Genomic DNA, 20862 nt, shown 5'->3' with positions numbered 1-20862 from the left:
CAAGCAAGTAGGTGGCAGATGTACTTGTATCCCAAACGAGATGTTTGTTTTGAGCTTCTTTCATGCCTAGCTAGTCAGATTTAAGTGTGCTAAGTTCTTTCACATATTCAATCATTGTTTGTTATACAGCCAAGTAACTACATTTGATTAGTGACCGTTATAGGAAAAATGTCATGGGGGGGGGGGGGACAAACTGATGTAGGGTAATTCAGTATTGGATTTCATTGCTATGGAAGGACAATTTGAAGAACACTGAACAAAAAATATAAACAAAGCGTTTTCATGAGTTGAAATAAAATATGCCAGGAATGTTCCATATTTCTCAATGATTACATCCCTGTAAGTGAGCATTTCTCCTTTGCCAAGATAATCCATCCACCTGACGTGTGGCATATCAAGAAGCTGATTACTCAGTGCACCTTGTGCTGGGGACAAATGGCCACAAATGTGCAGTTTTGTCAACACATTGCCACATGTCGCAAGTTGGAGTGTGCAATTGGCATGCTGACTGCAGGAATGACCAGAGCTGACTTCATTTCTCTACCATAAGCTGCCTTCAATGTTTTAGAGAATTTTGCAGTACGTCCTACCAGCCTCAACTGCAGACCAAATGTAACCACGCCAGCCCAGGACCTCCACATAATGCTTCATCTGCAAGATCATCTAAAACCAGCCACCCGGACAGCTGATGAAACTGTTGGTTAGCACAACCAAAGGATTTCTGAACAAACTATCAGAAACCATCTCAGGGAAGCTCATCTGCATGCTTGTCTTGACCTGACTGCAGTTTGACGTCGTAACCGGCAAATGCTCACCTTTGATGGCCACTGCCGCACTGGAGAAGTGTGCACTTCACCGATGAATTCCGGTTTCAACTGTACCAGGCAGATGGTAGACAGCGTGTGTTGTGTGGGCTGGTGGTTTGCTGATGTCAACATTATGAACATATTCCCCGATGGTGGTGTTATGGGCAGGCATAAGCTATGGACAATTGCATTTTATCGTGACGAGATCCTGAGGCCCATTGTCTTGCTATTCATCCGCCGCCATCATGTTTCAGCATGATAATGCACGGCCCCATGTCACAAGGATCTGTACGCAATTCCTGGAAGCTGAAAATGTCCCAGTTCTTTAATGGCCTGCATACTCAGACATGTCACCCATTGAGCATGTTTGGGATGCTCTGGATCGATGTGTATGACCGTATGTTCCAGTTTCTACCAATATCCAGAAACTTTGCACAGCTATTGAAGAGGAGTTGGACAACATTCCAGAGGCCACAATCAACAGCCTGATCAACTCTATGCGAAGGAGATGTGTCGAGCTGCATGAGGCAAATGGCGGTTACACCAGATACTGACTGTTTTTCTGATCCACACTAACTTTTTTTCAAGGTATCTGTGACCAGCAGATGCATATCTGTATTCCCAGTTGTGAAATCCATAGATTAGGGCCTAATGAATTTATTTCAATTACTGACTTCCTTATATGAACTGTAACTCAGTCAAATCTTTGAAATTGTTGCATGTTGAGTTTATATTTTTGTTCAGTGTACTATTTTTGACAAAGATGGAGAAAGAAAAAGTTGATGTGCAAGCGGGTAAGTGAGATTAATGTTCGTACAGCACTTACAGTATGTAGTGCTGGTGAAGGATTCTTTTTACGTTATAACATTTATTTAAATTGTATCATAAAATGCTCAATTGTTTTTCAAGAAGATGCACACTAGCATTAAATGGCAAAAATATACAATGTACAATGTATCTTGCAAAATGTAAAGACATTTTCCAATATGCCACTGGTTTAATATCAAGTCATGTCAGAACAACAAACGATCTGCAAGCTGTTACCAGAATAAGTCACTCATTCATGGCTGTTCCAGAATGTTCTGTATGGCACGTTCAGGAGCTTTCTGGCCCATCTCCTTCCAGCTCTTCCACAGCAGTAGGTTATTGCTCTTTCCCTGGGTGATGAGGCAGTGGGGAAACCATAGGCCTTTGAATTGGCCCACTCCATCATTATGGCCCATGCCCAACAGCATGGTCACACTCCCTGTCAGGACAACAGGTGGACAGATAACCAAGATAAAGTGTTCTGTGCTGTGCTATGTTACCTCCAATCATCTGGTTGGATCAAAGAGGAACAAGAGGCAAATCTGTGAACAGGCACTGACGGCATTGTCAAAAACAATACTAGGGAAAAACGGTTTTAACTGAAGATTGGTTGGTGCGATACTGATGAGTATAGTCAGAGATCAAGGTCAAAACAATAGCATTCTGACGGGAGTAGGACTTACAGGAGAGGGAAGAGGAGAGTGAGGCTCACTTACCTGGGCAATACACAATATAAACAAAAGTATGTTGACTAGTGGTCGACTGATTATGATTTTTCAACGCCGATACCGATTTATTGGAGGACCAAAGAAAGCTGATACCGATTAATCAGACAATTTTTTAACGTTTTCTTATATGTATATTTGTAATAATGACAATTACAACAGTACTGAATGAACACTTATTTTAACTTAATATAATACATAAATAAAATCAATTTAGTATCAAATAAATAATGAAACATGTTCAATTTGGTTTAAATAATGCAAAAACACAGTGTTGGAGAAGAAAGTAAAAGTGTAATATGTGCCATGTAAAAAAAGCTAATGTTTAAGTTCCTTGCTCAGAACGTATGAAAGCTGGTGGTTCCTTTTAACATGAGTCTTCAATATTCCCAGTTAAGATGTTTTAGGTTGTAGTTATTATAGGACTATTTCTCTCCATACCATTTGTATTTCAGATACCTTTGACTATTGGATGTTCTTATAGGCACTATAGTATTGCCAGCCTAACCTCGGTAGTTGTAGACTTGAAGTCATAAACAGCACTGTGCTTCAAGCATTGCAAAGAGCTGCTGGCAAACGCAGGAAAGTGCTGTTTGAATGAATGCTTACGAGTCTGCTGCTGCCTACCACCACTCAGTCAGACTGCTCTATCAAATATCAAATCATAGACTTAATTATAATATAATAAACACACAGAAATACGAGCCTTTTGTCATTAATATGTTGAAATCCGTTAACTATCATTTCGAAAACAAAACGTTAATTCTTTCAGTGAAATACGGAATCATTCCGTATTTTATCGAACAGGTGGCAACCCTAAGTCTAAATATTGCTGTTACATTGCACAACCTTCAATGATATGTCATAAATATGTACAATTCTGGCAAATGAATTAGTCTTTTTTAGGAAGAAATGGTCTTCACACAGTTCGCAACGAGCTGGGCGGCCCAAACTACTGCATATACCCAGAAGTGACACAATTTCCCTAGTTAATATTGCCTGCTAACATGAATTTCTTTTAACTAAATATGCAGGTTTAAAAAAATATACTTCTGTGTATTGATTTTAAGAAAGGCATTGAGGTTTATGCTTAGGTTCATTGGTGCAACGATTGTGCTTTTTCGTTAATGCGCTTTTGTTAAATCATCACCCGTTTGGCGAAGTAGGCTGTGATTCAATGATAAATTAACAGGAACCGCATTGATTATATGGAACGAAGGACAAGCTAGTTAAACTAGTAATATCATCAACCATGTGTAGTTAACTAGTGATTATGTTAAGATTGATTGTTTTTTATAAGATAAGTTTAATGCTAGCTAGCAACTTACCTTGGCTCCTTGCTGCACTCGCGTAACAGGTGGTCAGCCTACCACGCAGTCTCCTCGTGGATTGCAGTGTAATCGGCCATAATCGGCGTCCAAAAGTGCCGATTACCGATTGTTATGAAACCTTGAAATCAGCCCTAATTAATTGGCCATGCCTCTAATGTGGACACCCCTTCAAATGAGTGGATTCGGCTATTTCAGCCACACCCGTTGCTGACAGGTGTATAAAATCGAGCACACAGCCATGCGATCTCCATAGACAAACATTGGCAGTAGAATGGCCTTACTGAAGAGCTCAATGACTTTCAACGTGGCACCGTCATAGGATGCCACCTTTTCAACAAGTTAGTTTGTCAAATTTCAGCCTTGCTAGAGCTGCCCCAGTCAACTGTAAGTGCTGTTATTGTGAAGTGGAAACGTCTAAGAGCAACAACGGCTCAGCCGCGAAGTGGTAGGCCACACAAGCTCACAGAACGGAATCGCAGAGTGCTGAAGCGTAAAAATCATCTGTCCTCGGTTGCAACACTCACTACCGAGTTCCAAACTGCCTCTGGAAGCAACATCAGCACAAGAACTGTTAGTCGGGAGCTTCATGTAATGGGTTTCCATGGGTGGCAGGTAGGCTAGTGGTTAGAGCGTTGGGCCTGTAACTGAAAGGTTGCTGGATCGAATCCCTGAGCTGACAAGGTAAAAATCTGTCGTTCTGCCCCTGAGCAAGGCAGTTAACCCACTGTTCCCCGGGCGCCGTAGATGTCGATTAAGTCAGCCTCCCACACTTCTCTAATTCAGAGGGATTGGATTAAATGCGGAAGACACATTTCAGTTGAAGGCATTAAGTTGTACAACTGACTAGGTATCCCCCATTCCTTTCCAAACTGCCTCTGGAAGCACAATAACTGTTTGTTGTGAACTTAAGGAAATAGATTTTCATGGCCGAGCAGCCGCACACAAGCCTAAGATCACCATGTGCAATGCCAAGCGTCGGCTGGAGTGGTGTAAAGCTTGTGCCATTGGACTCTGAGGCAGTGGAAACGCGTTCTCTGTAGTGATGAATCACGCTTCACCATCTGGCAGTCCGACGGATGATTCTGGGTTTGGCGGATCCCAGGAGAACACTAACTGCACAAATGCATAGTGCCAACTGTAAAGTTTGGTGGAGGAGGAATAATTGTCTGGGGCTGTTTTTTATGGTTCGCGCTACACCTCTTAGTTTCAGTGAAAGGAAATATTAATGCTACAGCATACAATGACACTCTACACGATTCTGTTCTTCCAACTTTGTGGCAACAGTTTGGGGAAGGCCCTTTCCTGTTTCAGCATGACAATGCCCCCGTGCACAAAGCAAGGTCCATACAGAAATGGTTTGTCGAGATCGATGTGGAAGAATTTGACTGGACTGCACAGAGCCCTGACCTCAACCCCATCGAACACCTTTGGGATGAATTGGAACGCCGACTGCGAGCCAGGCCTAATCACCCAACATCAGTGGGACCTCACTAATGCTCTTGTGGGCGAATGGAAGCAAGTCCCCGCAGTAATGTACTAACAGTGGAAAGCCTTCCCAGATGAATGGAGGTTGTTATAGCAGCAAAGGGAGGACCAATTCCATATTAATGCCCATGATTTAGGAATGAGATGCTCAACGAGCAGGTGTCCACATACTTTTGGTCATGTAGTGTAAGATGTCAGGGGATTCCCCATCAGACTGTTGGTGATGTTGGTAACAGCAACCCCAGCATGGAGCCTTAAGTGATACACCATCTTGGGCTCTTTGACGTTAGCACTGCCCCCAACCGCATACACATTGTCATAACCCTCCACCTGCAGGTGCTCATTCACTTTCAGGGACCCATTCTCTGCCAGGCATCCATCTGAATTATCAACAGCGAAACAACAGTAAATGCATGTAGATAGCACAATACAAGGTTAAGGCATACACATTGTACAAAAGTGTATATACCCACCTGAATGACTTCCAGTCAGTGGTGGAAAAAGTACCCAATTGTCATACTTGAGTAAAAGTATAGATACCTTACTAGAAAGTTACTCAAGTGAAAGTAACAGACCGCTGCACCACTCGGGAGGCCCAAGGCACTGCATCGCAGACCATAAGTGTGTGAATTTCACAATTTTCCTGTCCTGCTAAGCATTTAAAATGTAACGAGTACTTTGGGTTGTCAGGGAAAATATTTTCTTTAGGAATGTAATGAAATATATAAATAGTGAAGTACATATACCCCAAAAACTACTTAAGTAGTGCTTTAAAGTATTTTTACTGAAGTACTTTATACCACTGCTCCCAGTACACAATACATTCTAAGGCTAGGATTGGATAGTCTTCCCAAACAAATGTGCATAGCTAGTCTAGCCACATACTACTGTACATGACCAATGAGCTAAATATCAAGTGAGGTGCTTTATCATGATGTAACATACAGTATGTGTATGTAACCAGGTAAAACAAACATTAAATAGGCCAGTTCATACATAAACTATATACATATATATGTATATAGTTTATCTAACCAGCTAGCTTTCACGGGCATTACTGTGATGAATAAAACAAGTTTTTGTTATATATCCAGCAAAACTATTTTACATAGATCTTGGACTCTCGTCGTAGTTTTATCAACAGCACTTTGAGCAGTACATCTTGGGGTTTTGGCTGCCTTGGAGTCACACATGGCACAAAGCCTCCCCCTAGTGGACAAGAAAGACAATTACTCAGCAACTTACTCAGGTTGGAACTATAGGCAGCAGTGTTGATTTTCATCCCTGTGCAGCAGATGACGAGGTCTGCAGTGATCTCTGTATCCTTGTTGGTCATGATGATCACCATGTTATTGTGGGTTATATTGAGCTCCAGGTCAGAAACTTTCTGCCCTAGAGTCAGCTGGAAGGGTGAAGCCATAGGGTGACAGGGTGACATTGTGAAATACACAAGTGAAATGACATTGCAGCAGGTGAATAACACCGCAATTATAATAAATATGTTTAGCATGTAACAGATGATCAAAAACTCAAAGGTTCACACTATTTATTGACTGTTAGTGCAAGTCACAACAGACATCCTAATTCTATAGGATATCCAATAATGAGGAAGGATATCATAATGTTTATTGGTTGCGTAAACAGTTTAAGTGATGTTATAGCGGGTGCAACGAAATATTTGTGTTATTAGCTCCTAACAATGCTGTAAAAATGTCAAACAAGTACACAAATAATAATGAAAAACTAAAAAACAAGAACTCATGAATGCCAGTTAACAACCTAAATAACACTATCAGTAATCCAAATGCAATCTGTGTATATACACCAAAAATATATAATAAGAATGATATATACAGCAGTAGATATATTACAGTGAGTTATGTCAATAATCCAGTATATAAAATACCGGAGAGGTATATAAACAGTGTAACAAAAATTGGTAACAATCCAGTGTATAATCCAGTATATTGGCAATCACCCTCTGTACACATATGGGCTCTCATGGACATTCTCTGTCTGCTGAGCAAGATACAATCACAAAACATTTACTCTGACTAGTGCTGTTTTGTCACTGACACAAGCTAGGTTTCCATACAATTGGCTACAGATTTTCGTGCGAATATCCTAAAATCCTCATAAACAATATGTGCATTTTCCAACCAGTACTATCTGCACACTGTTGGCTAGAGTGGACATATAGCCTACAGTGCATTCGGAAAGTATTCAGACTCCTTGACATTTTCCACATTTTGTTATGTTACAGCCTTATTCTAAAATGTATTCACTTATTTTCTTCCATCATCAATCTATATACGCAATACCCCATAGTGACGAAGCAAAAACAGGTTTCTAGAAATGTTTGCAAATGTATTAAAAAATAATAATTAAAAAATAATAATTGAGACCCTTTACTGAGTACTTTGTTGAAGCACCATTGGCAGCGATTACAGCCTCGAGACTTCTTGGGTATGACGCTACAAATCAAATCAAAGTTTATTTGTCACGTGTGCCGAATACAACAGGTGTAGACCTTACAGTGAAATGCTTACTTACAGGCTCTAACCAACGGTGCGGAAAAAAAAAGGTATGTGTGGTGTGTAGGTAAGGAAAGAAATAAAACAACAGTACACTGCGTGCACAATTATTAGGCAAATTGTATTCCTCGGGATTCATTTTATTGTTGAACAAACACAATGCTCTCAGTCAATCCAAAATGTTATTGAACCTCAAACCTGAATGTTTAATAAAGGAAAAGTGAGTTTTGTCTTTCTCAGGGAAATATATAAGTGTGCACAATTATTAGGCAACTATTAGTGTTCAGAATTATTAGGCAACTAAATTACAAAAATAATTTCTCTCAACTCACTTGTTTATTCTCAATTTTTAGAGTTAGTGTAACAGATAAGTAACACAAAATGACAATTCTATAATATTTTTGGCCTTTCAAAAATATTCAGTGACCAATATAGCCACCCTTATTTTCAATAACTGCCATGAGCATTCCATCCATGGAGTCTGTCAGTTTCTTGATCTGTTCACGATCAATTTTCGCTGAAGCAGCAACCACAGCCTCCCAAATGCTGTTGAAAAAGGTGTATTGTCTTCCATCACTGTAAATCTCACGTTTGAGAAGGGCCCACAAGTTCTCAATAGAATTTAAGTCAGGTGAGGAAGGGGGCCAGGTCATTATTCAGGCATCTTTGAGGCCCTTGCTGGCTAGCCAAGCAGTGGAGTACTTGGATGCATGTGATGGAGCATTGTCCTGCATAAAGATCATGGCCTTCTGGAATGCTGAGGACTTCTTCCTGTACCACTGTTTGACGAAAGAATCTTCCAGAAACTGGCAGTAGGTTTGGGAGTTGAGTTTCAGTCCATCTTCAACCCGAAAAGGTCCAACTACCTCATCCTCAATGATAGCAGCCTATACCAGTACCCCTCCTTCACCTTGCTGGCACCTGACTCAAAGTGGTGCCCTGTGTCCATTACTGATCCAGCTACAGGCCCATCCATTTGGTCCATCAAGAGTCACTTTCATTTCATCTGTCCATAAAACCTTTGAAAAATCTGTCTTCAGGTATTTCTTTGCCCAACCTTGACGCTTCAACTTGTGAATCTTATTCAGTGGTGGTCTTGTTTCAGTCTTCTTGACCTTGGCCATGTCTCTGAGCACTTGACACCTTGTACTTCTGAACACTCCAGGTAGGTTGCAGTTCTGGAATACGGTGGCACTGGAGGATAATGGGTTCCTGGTAGTTTGAAGTTTAATTCTTCTCAAGTCTTTTGCAGTTAATTTGCACCTTTTCTTCCCCATGCGTTTTTTGCGCCCCAGTTGACTATTCGCAACAAAACGTTTGAATGTCCGGTGGTCACACCTCAATAATTTAGCTATTTAAAGAGTGTTGCATCCGTCTGAAAGGCATTTTACATTTTTGTCTTTTCAGTGTCAGTTAAATTTCTTTTTTGGCCCATTTTACCTGAGGTAATGAGGCTGCCTAATAATTATGCACACCTTGATATAAGGTGTTATTCACTTTCGCCACACCCTCCCTCATTTCACAAATCCATATCACCTGAAAATGATTAAATCCAATAAGCATTCAAGTTTATATGGTTTGGAGTTTGAAAATGTGAATAGAAACAATGATAAGATCAGAATACTCACTTGCCTAATAATTGTGCACACAGTGTAAAAAGACATTTGAAAAAAAGAGTAGCAAGGCTATATACAGACACCGGTTAGTCAGGCTTATTGAGGTAGTATGTACATATGGGTATGGTTGAAGTGACATGCATATATGATGAACAGAGAGTAGCAGTAGCGTAAAAAGAGGGGTTGGCGGGTGGTGGGTGGTGGGACACAATGCAGATAGTCCGGTTAGCCAATGTGCGGGAGAACTGGTTGGTCGGGCCAATTGAGGTAGTATGTACATGAATGTATAGTTAAAGTGACTATTCATATAAGATAAACAGAGAGTAGCAGCAGCGTCAAAGAGGGGTTGGGGGGGGGGCACACAATGCAAATAGTCCGGGTAACCATTTGGTTACCTGTTCAGGAGTCTTATGGCTTGGGGGTAAAAACTGTTGAGAAGCCTTTTTGTTCTAAACTTGGCACTCCGGTACCGCTTGCAATGCGGTAGTAGAGAGAACAGTCTATGATGACTGGGGTGCCTGGGGTCTTTGACAATTTTTAGGGCCTTCCTCTGACACCGCCTGTTGTAGAGGTCTTGGATGGCAGGCAGCTTTGCCCCAGTGATGTACTGGGCTGTACGCACTACCCTCTGAAGTGCCTTGCAGTCGGAGGCCAAGCAATTGCCGTACCAGGCAGTGATGCAACTGGTCAGGATGCTCTCGATGTTGCAGCTGTAGAACCTTTTGAGGATCTCAGGACCCATGCCAAATCCTTTTAGTTTCCTGAGGGGGAATAGGCTTTGTCGTGCCCTCTTCACGACTGTCTTGGTGTGTTTGAACAATTCTAGTTTGTTGTTGATGTGGACACCAAAGAATTTGAAGCTCTCAGCCTGCTCCACTACAGCCCCGTCGATGAGAATGGGGACGTGCTCGGTGCTCCTTTTCCTGTAGTCCACAATCATCTCCTTAGTCTTGGTTACGTTGAGGGATAGGTTGTTATTCTGGCACCACCCGGCCTGGTCTCTGACCTCCCTATAGGCTGTCTCGTTGTTGTCAGTGATCAGGCCTACTACTGTTGTGTCGTCAGCAAACTTAATGATGGTGTTGGAGTCGTGCCTGGCCATGCAGTCGTGGGTGAACAGGGAGTACAGGAGGGGAGTGAGCATGCACCCCTGGGGAGTTCTAGTGTTGAGGATCAGCGTGGCAGATGTGTTGTTACCTACCCTCACCACCTGGGCCGGCCCGTCAGGAAGTCCAGGATCCAGTTGCAGAGGGAGGTGTTTTTAGTCCCAGGTTCCTTAGCTTAGTGATGAGCTTTGAGGGTACTATGGTGTTGAACGCTGAGCTGTAGTCAATGAATAGCATTCTCACATAGGTGTTCCTTTTGTCCAGGTGGGAAAGGGCAGTGTGGAGTGCAATAGAGATTGCATCATCTGTGGATCTGTTTGGGCGGTATGCAAATTGGAGTGGGTCTAGGGTTTCTGGGATAATGGTGTTGATGTGAGCCATTACCAGCCTTTCAAAGCACTTCATGGCTACGGACGTGAGTGCTACGGGTCTGTAGTCATTTAGGCAGGTTGCCTTTGTGTTCTTGGGCACAGGGACTATGGTGGTCTGCTTGAAGTATGTTGGTATTACAGACTTAAATCAGGGACATGTTGAAAATGTCAGTGAAGACACCTGCCAGTTGGTCAGCACATGCCCGGAGCACACGTCCTGGTAATCCGTCTGGCCCTGCAGCCTTGTGTATGTTGACCTGTTTAAAGGTCTTACCCACGTCGGCAACGGAGAGCGTGATCACACAGTCGTCCGGAACAGCTGATGCTCTCATGCATGCCTCAGTGTTGCTTGCATCGAAGCGAGCATAGAAGTGATTTAGCTCGTCTGGTAGGCTCGTGTCACTGGGCAGCTCGTGGCTGTGCTTCCCTTTGTAGTCTGTAATAGTTTGCAAGCCCTGCCACATCCGACGAGCGTCGGAGCCGGTGTAGTATGATTCTATCTTAGCCCGGTATTGACGCTATGCACGTTTGATGGTTCGTCGCAGGGCATAGCGGGATTTCTTGAAAGCTTCCGGCTTAGAGTCCCGCACCTTGAAAGCAGCAGCTCTACCCTTTAGCTCAGTGCGAATGTTGCCTGTAATCCATGGCTTCTGGTTGGGGTATGTACATACAGTCACTGTGGGGACGACATCCTCAATGCACTTATTGATAAAGCCAGTGACTGATGTGGTGTATTCCTCAATGTCATCGGAAGAATCCCGGAACATGTTCCAGTCTGTGATAGCAAAACAGTCCTGTAGTTTAGCATCTGCTTCATCTGACCACTTTTTTATAGACCGAGTCACTGGTGCTTCCTGCTTTAATTTTTGCGTGTAAGCAGGAATCAGGAGGATAAAGTTGTGGTCAGATTTACCAAATGGAGGGTGAGGGAGAGCTTTGTACGCGTATCTGTGTGTGCAGTACAGGTGATCTTGAATTTTTTCCCTCTGGTTGCACATTTAACATGTTGATTGAGATTTGGTACAAGCTTGGCACACCTGTATTTGGGGAGTTTCTCCCATTCTTCTCTGGAGATCCTCTCAAACTTTGTCAGGTTGGATGGAGAGCGTCGCTGCATAGCTATTTTCAGGTCTCTCCAGAGACGTTCGATTGGGTTCAAGTCCGGGCTCTGGCTGGGCCACTCAAGGACATTCAGAGACTTGTCCTGAAGCCACTCCTGCGTTGTCTTGGCTGTGTACTTACAGTAGGGTTGTTATCCTGTTGGAAGGTGAACCTTCACCCCAGTCTGTGGTCCTGAGCGCTCTGGAGCAGGTTTTCATCAAAGATCTCTCTGTACTTTGCTCCATTCATCTTTCCCTCAATCCTGACTAGTCTCCCAGTCCCTACCGCTGAAAAACATCCCCACAGCATGATGCTACCACCACCATGCTTCACCGTAGGGATGGTGCCAGGTTTCCTCTGGACGTGACGCTTGGCATTCATGCAAAAATGTTCAATCTTGTTTTCATCAGACCAGAGAATCTCGTTTCTAATGGTCTACAAGTCCTTTAGGTGCCTTTTGGCAAACTACAAGTGGGATGTCATGTGCCTTTTACTGACGAATGGCTTCCGAGGAGGAGTGGCTTCCACTCTAACATAAAGGCATGATTGGTGGAGTTCTGTAGAGATGGTTGTCTTTCTGGAAGGTTCTCCCATCTCCACAGAAGAACTCTGGAGCTCTGTCCGAGTGGTGATCGGATTCTTGGTCACCTCCCTGACCAAAGCCGCCGTCCCCCGATTGCTCAGTTTTGGTGAACGGCCAGCTCTAGGAAGAGTCTTGGTGGTTCCAAACTTCCATTTAAGAATGATGGAGGCCACTGTGCTCTTGGGGATCTTCAATATCTCGGAGCTCTACAGACAATTCCTTCAACCTCCAGGCTTGGTTTTTGCTCTGACATGCACTGTCAACTGTGGGACCTTATATAGACAGGTGTGTGCCTTTCCAAATCATGTCCAATCAATTGAATTTACCACAGGTGGACTCCAAGTTGTAGAAACATCTCAAGAATGATCAATGGAAACTCAATTTCGAGAAATTTCAGTGATCTTCAGGTCAGAAAGTCAGAGCTCTAGAACGAGGCCTGAGTTCCCGAGTTGGAATTCCGAGTTGCATGACCGTTCAAAACGATTTTCCCAGTCAGAGCTTGTTTTTTTACCTGTTGTGGAAAGGTTTTCATAAAAATGGCAGTTGTACAGGAAAGTCCACACAGCCAGCTACAGTGCAAAAAGGTTCATAATAATCAACAACATGAAGACCTGTGGAAAAAAAGCTCACATCTTTATTGAAAGATAGAAATTACATAAAATTCTGAACAAAAATGAGCAGTTGAGGTGGAAAATAGCATATAACCAATAATGATTAATTGTAACCAATTACTTTGACACATTTACATGTCCCATTTACCTATTCATGTTTATCTGATTGATCATAGCAATACAATACCTGTGTAAGTCTTTACAGGACAGTGTGTTACATCTAGTCTGAGTACCAGTCTCTTTAGCTAACATTCCACTCCTTGCCACTCCCTGTCATTGCCAAAGAGACTGCTCATTGGTTGCTGGAAATAACATTAATATTTTCCATGTGGAGCCTCAAAAAAAGAATGAGAATTTATAACAAAGACAAAAACAAACATTTAGCTCTTAGCTAGGCAACTTGTTGCAAAACTATGATGTTTTGTAGTTGGAATTGCAGTATAGTGTGGGTGTGTTCTGTTCGCTGCTCTGGCACCCCAATGGTTGAACAAGCTCCCTCACGACGCCAGGACAGCGGAGTCAATCACCACCTTCCGGAGACACCTGAAACCCCACCTCTTTAAGGAATACCTAGGATAGGATAAAGTAATCCTTCTAAACCCCCCCCCCCCCCTCCTTAAAAGATTTAGATTACATTTACATTTAAGTCATTTAGCAGACGCTCTTATCCAGAGCGACTTACAAAATGGTGCATTCACCTTATGATATCCAGTGGAACAACCACTTTACAATAGTGCATCTAAATCTTTTAACACCAGCTCTTCCTTCCTAATCTGACCTTTGAATCTTGGTCCACCAACCTTTCTTTGGAGAGATTATAAATGCCGGCCCTTGGGCTCAGAGTCCCATCTCTTCTGCCACACATCTATCAAAATGGCTCTGATCTTACATTTGATCTGACCTCTACCCAGTGGAACATTAATATCAATAATCTTGTTTCAATTTCATTCCCTTCCACACACAAATGTACTGGGACCCAGCAGAATCTCACTACTACACCCAGTCTCTCAATTCTCCATAATAACATTAATACCTCCAATAGTAGGTCACTCCTATTAGATTTACCAGATGATAAACTATTCAATACAGACAGAGAATCTGAGCATACTATAATTCTAACAGGTTGTACGTCCTCCACCCACTGGAGGGCAACTATTATCGCCAACAGTTCAACTGAGTATACTCGTCTTCTACATGTATCACATTCAGGAATGTAAATGCCTGCTCCTGTGTACCCACTATCTGGGTCCTTGGATCCATGTGTGAAAAGCGGTAAAAAAAAGCATGACTTCTACCCATGTAATTGTCAACCAGTTTCCCTATATCACTGACTTCTGATCAATCTTTCCTTTTCCCTACCAAGGTTAAATCAACAACAGGATCTGGGAGTAACCATTGAGGAACATCCCTTATCACCACAGAAGGGCCAACCTCCAACTCCCTCATACCACTCTCATCAGCAAACTGTCCAACCAAAACCACTGCCTTGTCTACTAGTATATTCCCAACAGTCATCTAGAACAGTAGCAGTGGGATGCGCAAGAGCATCGCATCTTTTTCTTCTTTGGGTTTTATGGCAAACTACACTCTAAAGGAGAATTGTCGCCACCAACTGGACTGGGGTAAAACATGTACAAAAGAATAGTAAATTCCATTAGGGGAAGGCAAAATGTACATTAATCCACATACAAAAAAGAACACATACACACATATATATAAATAAATAAATAAATATATAAATAAATAAATAAATAAATAAATATATATACACACACACACACACACATATATATATATATATATATATATATATATATATATATACCGAACAAAATATAAACACAACATGCAACAATTTCAAAGATTTTACTCAGTTACAGTTCATTTAAGGAAATCATTCAATTTAAATAAATTCATTAGGCCCTAATCTATGGATTTCACATGACTGGGCAGGGGTGCAGCCATGGGTGGGCCTGGGAGGGCATAGGCTCACCCACTTGGGAGTCAGGCCCACCCACTCGGCAGCCAGGCCCAGCCCCACAAAAGGGCTTTATTAAAGACAAAATACTCCTCAGTTTCATCAACTGTCTGGGTGGCTGGTCAGACGATCCCACAGGTGAAGAAGCTGGATGTGGAGGTCCTGGGCTGGTGTGGTTACACGTGGTCTGCGGTTGGACACACCAAGACAGTCGTGAAGAGGGCACGACAAAGCCTATTCCCCATTTGGAGACTGAAAAGATTTGGCATGGGTCCTCAGATCCTCAAAAAAGTTACAGCTGCACCATCGAGAGCATCCTGACTGGTTGCATCACCGCCTGGTATTGCAACTGCTTGGCCTCCGACTGCAAGGCACTACAGAGGGTGGTGCGTACAGCCCAGTACATCACTGGGGCCAAGCTTCCTGCCATCCAGGACATCTATACCAGGCGGTGTCAGAGGAAGGCCCTAAAAATGGTCAGACTCCAGCCACCCTAGTCATAGACTGTTCTCTCTGCTATTGCACGGCAAGCGGTACCGGAGCGCCAAGTCTAGGTCCAAAAGACTTCTTAACAGCTTCTACCCCAAAGCCATAAGACTCCTGAACAGCTAATCAAATGGCTACCCAGACTATTTGTATTTTTGTGGTCATGAGACTACTTATGTACTGTAATATATTATAATAGTTAAGCTACTGTTTGCAGGTATTTGTATACTGTTGTTTAGGGTCGCTCTCATTGTTTTGTTTTACTGCGGAGCCCCCAGTCCCGCTCTACATGCCTTGGTTAGTTCCCTTGTCCCATCCCCCACACATGCGGAGACCGCACCTAGTTTAACTGGCGCTTCCAGTGATGCAGCCTCTCTCATCGTCATTCAATGCCTAGGTTTACCTCCACTGTACTCGCACCCAACCATGCCCTTGCCTGTACATTATGCCCGGAATCTATCCTACCACGCCCAGAAGTCTGCTCCTTTTACTCTCTGTTCCGAACGCACTAGATGACCAGTTCTTATAGCCTTTAGCCGTACCCTTACCCTACTCCTCCTTTGTTCCTCTGGTGATGTAGAGGTTAACCCAGGCCCTGTATGTCCCCAGGCGCCCTCATTTGTTGACTTCTGTAACCGGAAAAGCCTTGGGTCCATGCATGTTAACATCAGAAGCCTCCTCCCTATGTTTGCTTTATTCACTGCTTTAGCACACTCCGCCAAACCTGATGTCCTAGCCGTGTCTGAATCCTGGCTTAGGAAGGCTACCAAAAAATCCAAAATGTCCATCCCCAATTACAACATTTTCCATCAAGATAGAACTGCTAAAGGGAGCGGAGTTGCAATCTACTGTAGAGAGAGCCTGCAGACTTCTGTCCTACTATCCAGGTCTATACCAAACAGTTTGAGCTACTACTTTTAAAAATCCAACTCTCCAGAAATAAGTCTCTCACTGTTGCCGCTTGTTATAGACCCCCCTCAGCTCCCAGCTGTGGCCTGGACACCATATGTGAATTGATTGCCCCCCATTTATCTTCAGAGTTCGTACTGTTAGGTGACCTAAACTGGGATATGCTTAACACCCCGGCCGTCCTACAATCTAAGCTAGATACCCTTAATCTAACACAAATTATCAAGGAACCTACCAGGTACAACCCCAAATCCGTAAACATGGGCACCCTCATAGATATCATCCTGACCAACCAAAACCCTCTAAATACACCTCTGCTGTTTTCAACCAGGATCTCAGCGATCACTGCCTCATTGCCTGCGTCCGCGGCCAAACGATCACCCCTTATCACTGTCAAATGCTCCCCAAAACACTTCTGCGAGCAGGCTTTTCTAATCGAACTGGCCCGGGTATCCTGGAAGGATATTGATCTCATCCCGTCAGTAGAAGATGCCTGGTTTTTCTTCAAAAGTGCCTTCCTCACCATCTTAAATAAGCATGCCCCTTACCAAAAATGTAGAACTAAGAAGAGATATAGCCCTTGGTTGACTCCAGACTTGACTGCCCTTGACCAGCACAAAAACATGCTGTGGCGCACTGCACTAGCTTCGAATAGTCCCCGCGATATGCAACTTTTCAGGGAAGTCAGGAACCAATATACACAGTAAGTTAGGAAAGCAAATGCTAGCTTTTTCAAACAGAAATTTGCATCCTGTAGTACAAACTCCAAAAGGTTTTGGGACACTGTAAAGTCCATGGAGAATAAGAGCACCTCCTCTCAGCTGCCCACTGCACTGAGGCTAGGAAACACTGTCACCACCGATAAATCCACGATAATCGAAAATTTCAATAAGCATTTTTCTACGGCTGGCCACGCTTCCCACCTGGCTACCCCAACACCGGCCAACAGCTCTGCATCCCCCGCAACTACTGGCCCAAGCCCCCCCGCTTCTCCTTCACGCAAATCCAGACAGCTGATGTACTGAAAGAGCTGCAGAATCTGGATCCCTACAGATCAGCTGGACTAGACGATCTAGATCCGCTCTTCCTAAAATTATCCGCCGCCATTGTCGCAACCCCTATTACTAGTCTGTTCAACCACTTTCGTATCGTCTGAGATTCCTAAAGATTGGAAAGCGGCCGCGGTCATCCCCCTCTTCAAAGGCGGAGACAATCTAGATGCAAACTGTTACAGACCTACAGTTGAAGTCCGAAGTTTACATACACTTAGGTTGGAGTCATTAAAACTCATTTTTCAACCACTCCACACATTTCTTGTTAACAAACTATAGTTTTGGCAAGTCGGTTAGGTTATCTGTATCACAAAAGCGTGTGTGAGCAAGGAGGCCTACAAACCTGACTCAGTTACACCAGCTGTCAGGAGGAATGGGCCAAAATTCACCCAACTTATTGTGGGAAGCTTGTGGAAGGCTCCCTGAAACGTTTGACCCAAGTTAAACAATTAATAGGCAATGCTACCAAATACGATTTGAGTGTATGTAAAATACTGACCCACTGGGAATGTCATGAAATAAATAAAAGCTGAAATAAATCATTCTCTCTACTATTATTCTGACATTTCACATTCTTAAAATGAAGTGGTGATCTTAACTGAGACAGGGAATATTTACTAGGATTAAATGTCAGGAATTGTGAAAAACGTAGTCGGAAGATGTATGTAAACTTCCGACTTCAACTGTATATCCATCCTGCCTTGCCTTTCTAAAGTCTTCGAAAGCCAAGTTAACAAACAGATCATCGACCATCTCGAATCTCACCGTACTTTCTCCGCTATGCAATCTGGTTTCCGAGCTGGTCACGGGTGCACCTCGCCACGCTCAAGGTCCTAAACGATATCATAACTACCATCGATAATAAACAGTACTGTGCAGCCGTCTTCCTCGACCTGGCCAAGGCTTTCGACTCTGTCAATCACAGTATTCTTATTGGCAGACTCAACAGCCTTGGTTTCTCTAATGACTGCCTCGCCTGGTTCACCAACTACTGCGCAGATAGAGTTCAGAGTGTCAAATCGGAGGGCCTGTTGTCCGGACCTCTGGCAGTCTCTATGGAGGTACCACAGGGTTCGATTCTCGGGCCGACTCTTTTCTCTATATCAATGATGTCGCTCTTTCTGCGGGTGATTCTTTGATCCACCTCTACGCAGACGACACCATTCTGTACACATCTGGCCCTTCTTTGGACACTGTGTTAACAAACCTCCAAATGAGCTTCAATGCCATATAACACTCCTTCCGTGGCCTCCAACTGCTCTTAAACGCTAGTAAAACTAAATGCATGCTCTTTAACCGATCGCTGCCCGCACCCGCCTGCCCGCCCAGCATCACTGCTCTGGACGGTTCTGACTTAGAATATGTGGACAACTATAAATACCTAGGTGTCTGGCTAGACTCTAAACTCTCCTTCCAGGCTCGCATTAAGCATCTCCAATCCAAAGTTAAATCTAGAATCGGCTTCCTATTTCGCAACAAAGCCTCCTTCACTCATGCTGCCAAACATACCCTCGTAAAACTGACTATCCTGCCGATCCTTGACTTCGGCGATGTAATTTACAAAATAGCCTCCAACACTCTACTCAGCAAATTGGATGCAGTCTATCACAGTGCCATCCGTTTTGTCACCAAAGCCCCATATACTACCCACCATTGCGACCTGTATGCTCTCATTGGCTGGTCCTCGCTAGATATTCGTCGCCAAACCCACTGGCTCCAGGTCATCTATAAGTCTTTGCTAGGTAAAGCTCCACCTTATCTCAGCTCACTGGTCACCATAGGAACACCCACCCGTAGCACACACTCCAGCAGGTATATTTCACTGGTCATCCCCAAAGCCAACACCCCCTTTGGCCACCTTTCCTTCCAGTTCTCTGCTGCCAATGACTGGAACGAATCGCAGAAATCACTGAAGTTGGAGACTTATATCTCCCTCACTAACTTCAAGCATTGGCTGTCAGAGCAGCTTACCGATCGCTGCAGCTGTACACAGCCCATCTGTAAATAGCCCATCCAACCAACTACTTACCTCATCCCCATATTTTTTTCTGCTCTTTTGCACACCAGTATTTATACTTGCACATCCTCATCTGCACATCTATCACTCCAGAGTTAATTGCTAAATTGTAATTACTTCACCACTTGCCTATTTATTGCCTTACCTCCTTACTTCATTTGCACACACTGTATACAGATTTTCTATTGTGTTATTGACTGGAGGTTTGTTTATTCCATGTGTAACTCTGTTGTTTTGGTCGCACTGCTTTGCTTTGTCTTGGCCAGGTCGCAGTTGAAAATGAGAACTTGTTCTCAACTGACCTACCTGGTTAAATAAAGGTGAAATAAAATAAATAAATACAAATATATTTTGCACAGAATGCTTTAGTATACCTAAGTGGGAAAGGTGTCTTTTGTAGCCTATTGTGCAGGCATAAAGCTAATAGACTACTAATTTGGCACTACAGTCTGGAGCAGTAAGTCATGTAAACTAGGGCAGTGTTCGAGAGGATCAAAACCATGATGTATGATGGGTAAATTGTGAATGATATGCAAATAATAATGAGTGATTTATGATGCAAGCCAAGGTGATTTGTAGATCAGTCAGTCGCAGTTGCCTGCACTCGTACAAGCCCCAGCTCTCTGATTCTAAATAAATCAAATAGACAACTGTCTGACCAGTAGGGGCTGCGAGCTTGAGCCTCCAGCATGAAAATGGTTGCGTTCCCCTGCATCAACCAATGGTTGCGTGCCACGTCATCGACTGCGCCATTGACTGACAGGTTGCTATAAGTTATATGGTTAGCTGATACTTAAAATACCTATCCATGCGTTGTAAGATCTGGTATGCGTCAGCAACGCCTGTTCAAAAATAACGCGCACGTTTTCTTCAAACGCCTCAAGGCTCACGCTGAGCATCAAAGCACAGCGTAGCCTAGCTTTCGGTACTTCTGAGTGCCAGCCTCCAGTGGACGCTAGGAGGATATTGAGATAGACCTTCCCTCTGTAGCCCACGTAAGGAGTGAGATTTCCACCCATATATCTACTTGTGGTCACTTCACAGACAAGAGCTATGCCAACATGACCTGTTTTCCATAAAATAACACTGAGACAGACGGAACCATCTTCATATTTTCAAAAAGAAAAAACATAATCCGATGCTCATGTTGGACCAGCCGTGACTGGCTTCGGTGTAGGCTACTGTTAAAACGGTAAGAGCAATTTAATTATTATTAGGCTAGCCTACTCTGTCAGAAAATGGCAATAATTATTGTTTACAAATGCATAGGATAATGCTACATAGTAACGGTTTTAGTTCATAGAGTGAGCGACAAGTGGATAGTTTGGAGAGGAAAGTAGCCTT

The 20862-nt window shown here is 43.3% G+C and overlaps 1 protein-coding gene across 2 annotated transcripts in view; it reads left to right on the top strand.

Annotated features, from left to right (window-relative positions):
- Positions 1 to 20320: 20320 nt before the first annotated feature.
- Positions 20321 to 20862, top strand: part of LOC106605994 (ninein-like protein) — a 46020-nt gene continuing 45478 nt past the window's right edge. The window contains exon 1 of one of the 2 annotated variants that reach the window (XM_014202055.3): positions 20321 to 20710. The gene's annotated coding sequence lies outside the window, so the exon portion shown is untranslated. The remainder of the gene's footprint in view (positions 20711 to 20862) is intronic. The other variant, XM_014202079.3, reaches the window with a different exon arrangement.

This window comes from Salmo salar, chromosome 01 (assembly GCF_965601325.2).
Source record: "Salmo salar chromosome 01, fSalSal1, whole genome shotgun sequence".
NCBI classification, from domain to species: domain Eukaryota; kingdom Metazoa; phylum Chordata; class Actinopteri; order Salmoniformes; family Salmonidae; genus Salmo; species Salmo salar.
Note: the sequence above shows the minus strand (reverse complement) of the source record. Positions and strands in the feature narration are given on the sequence as shown.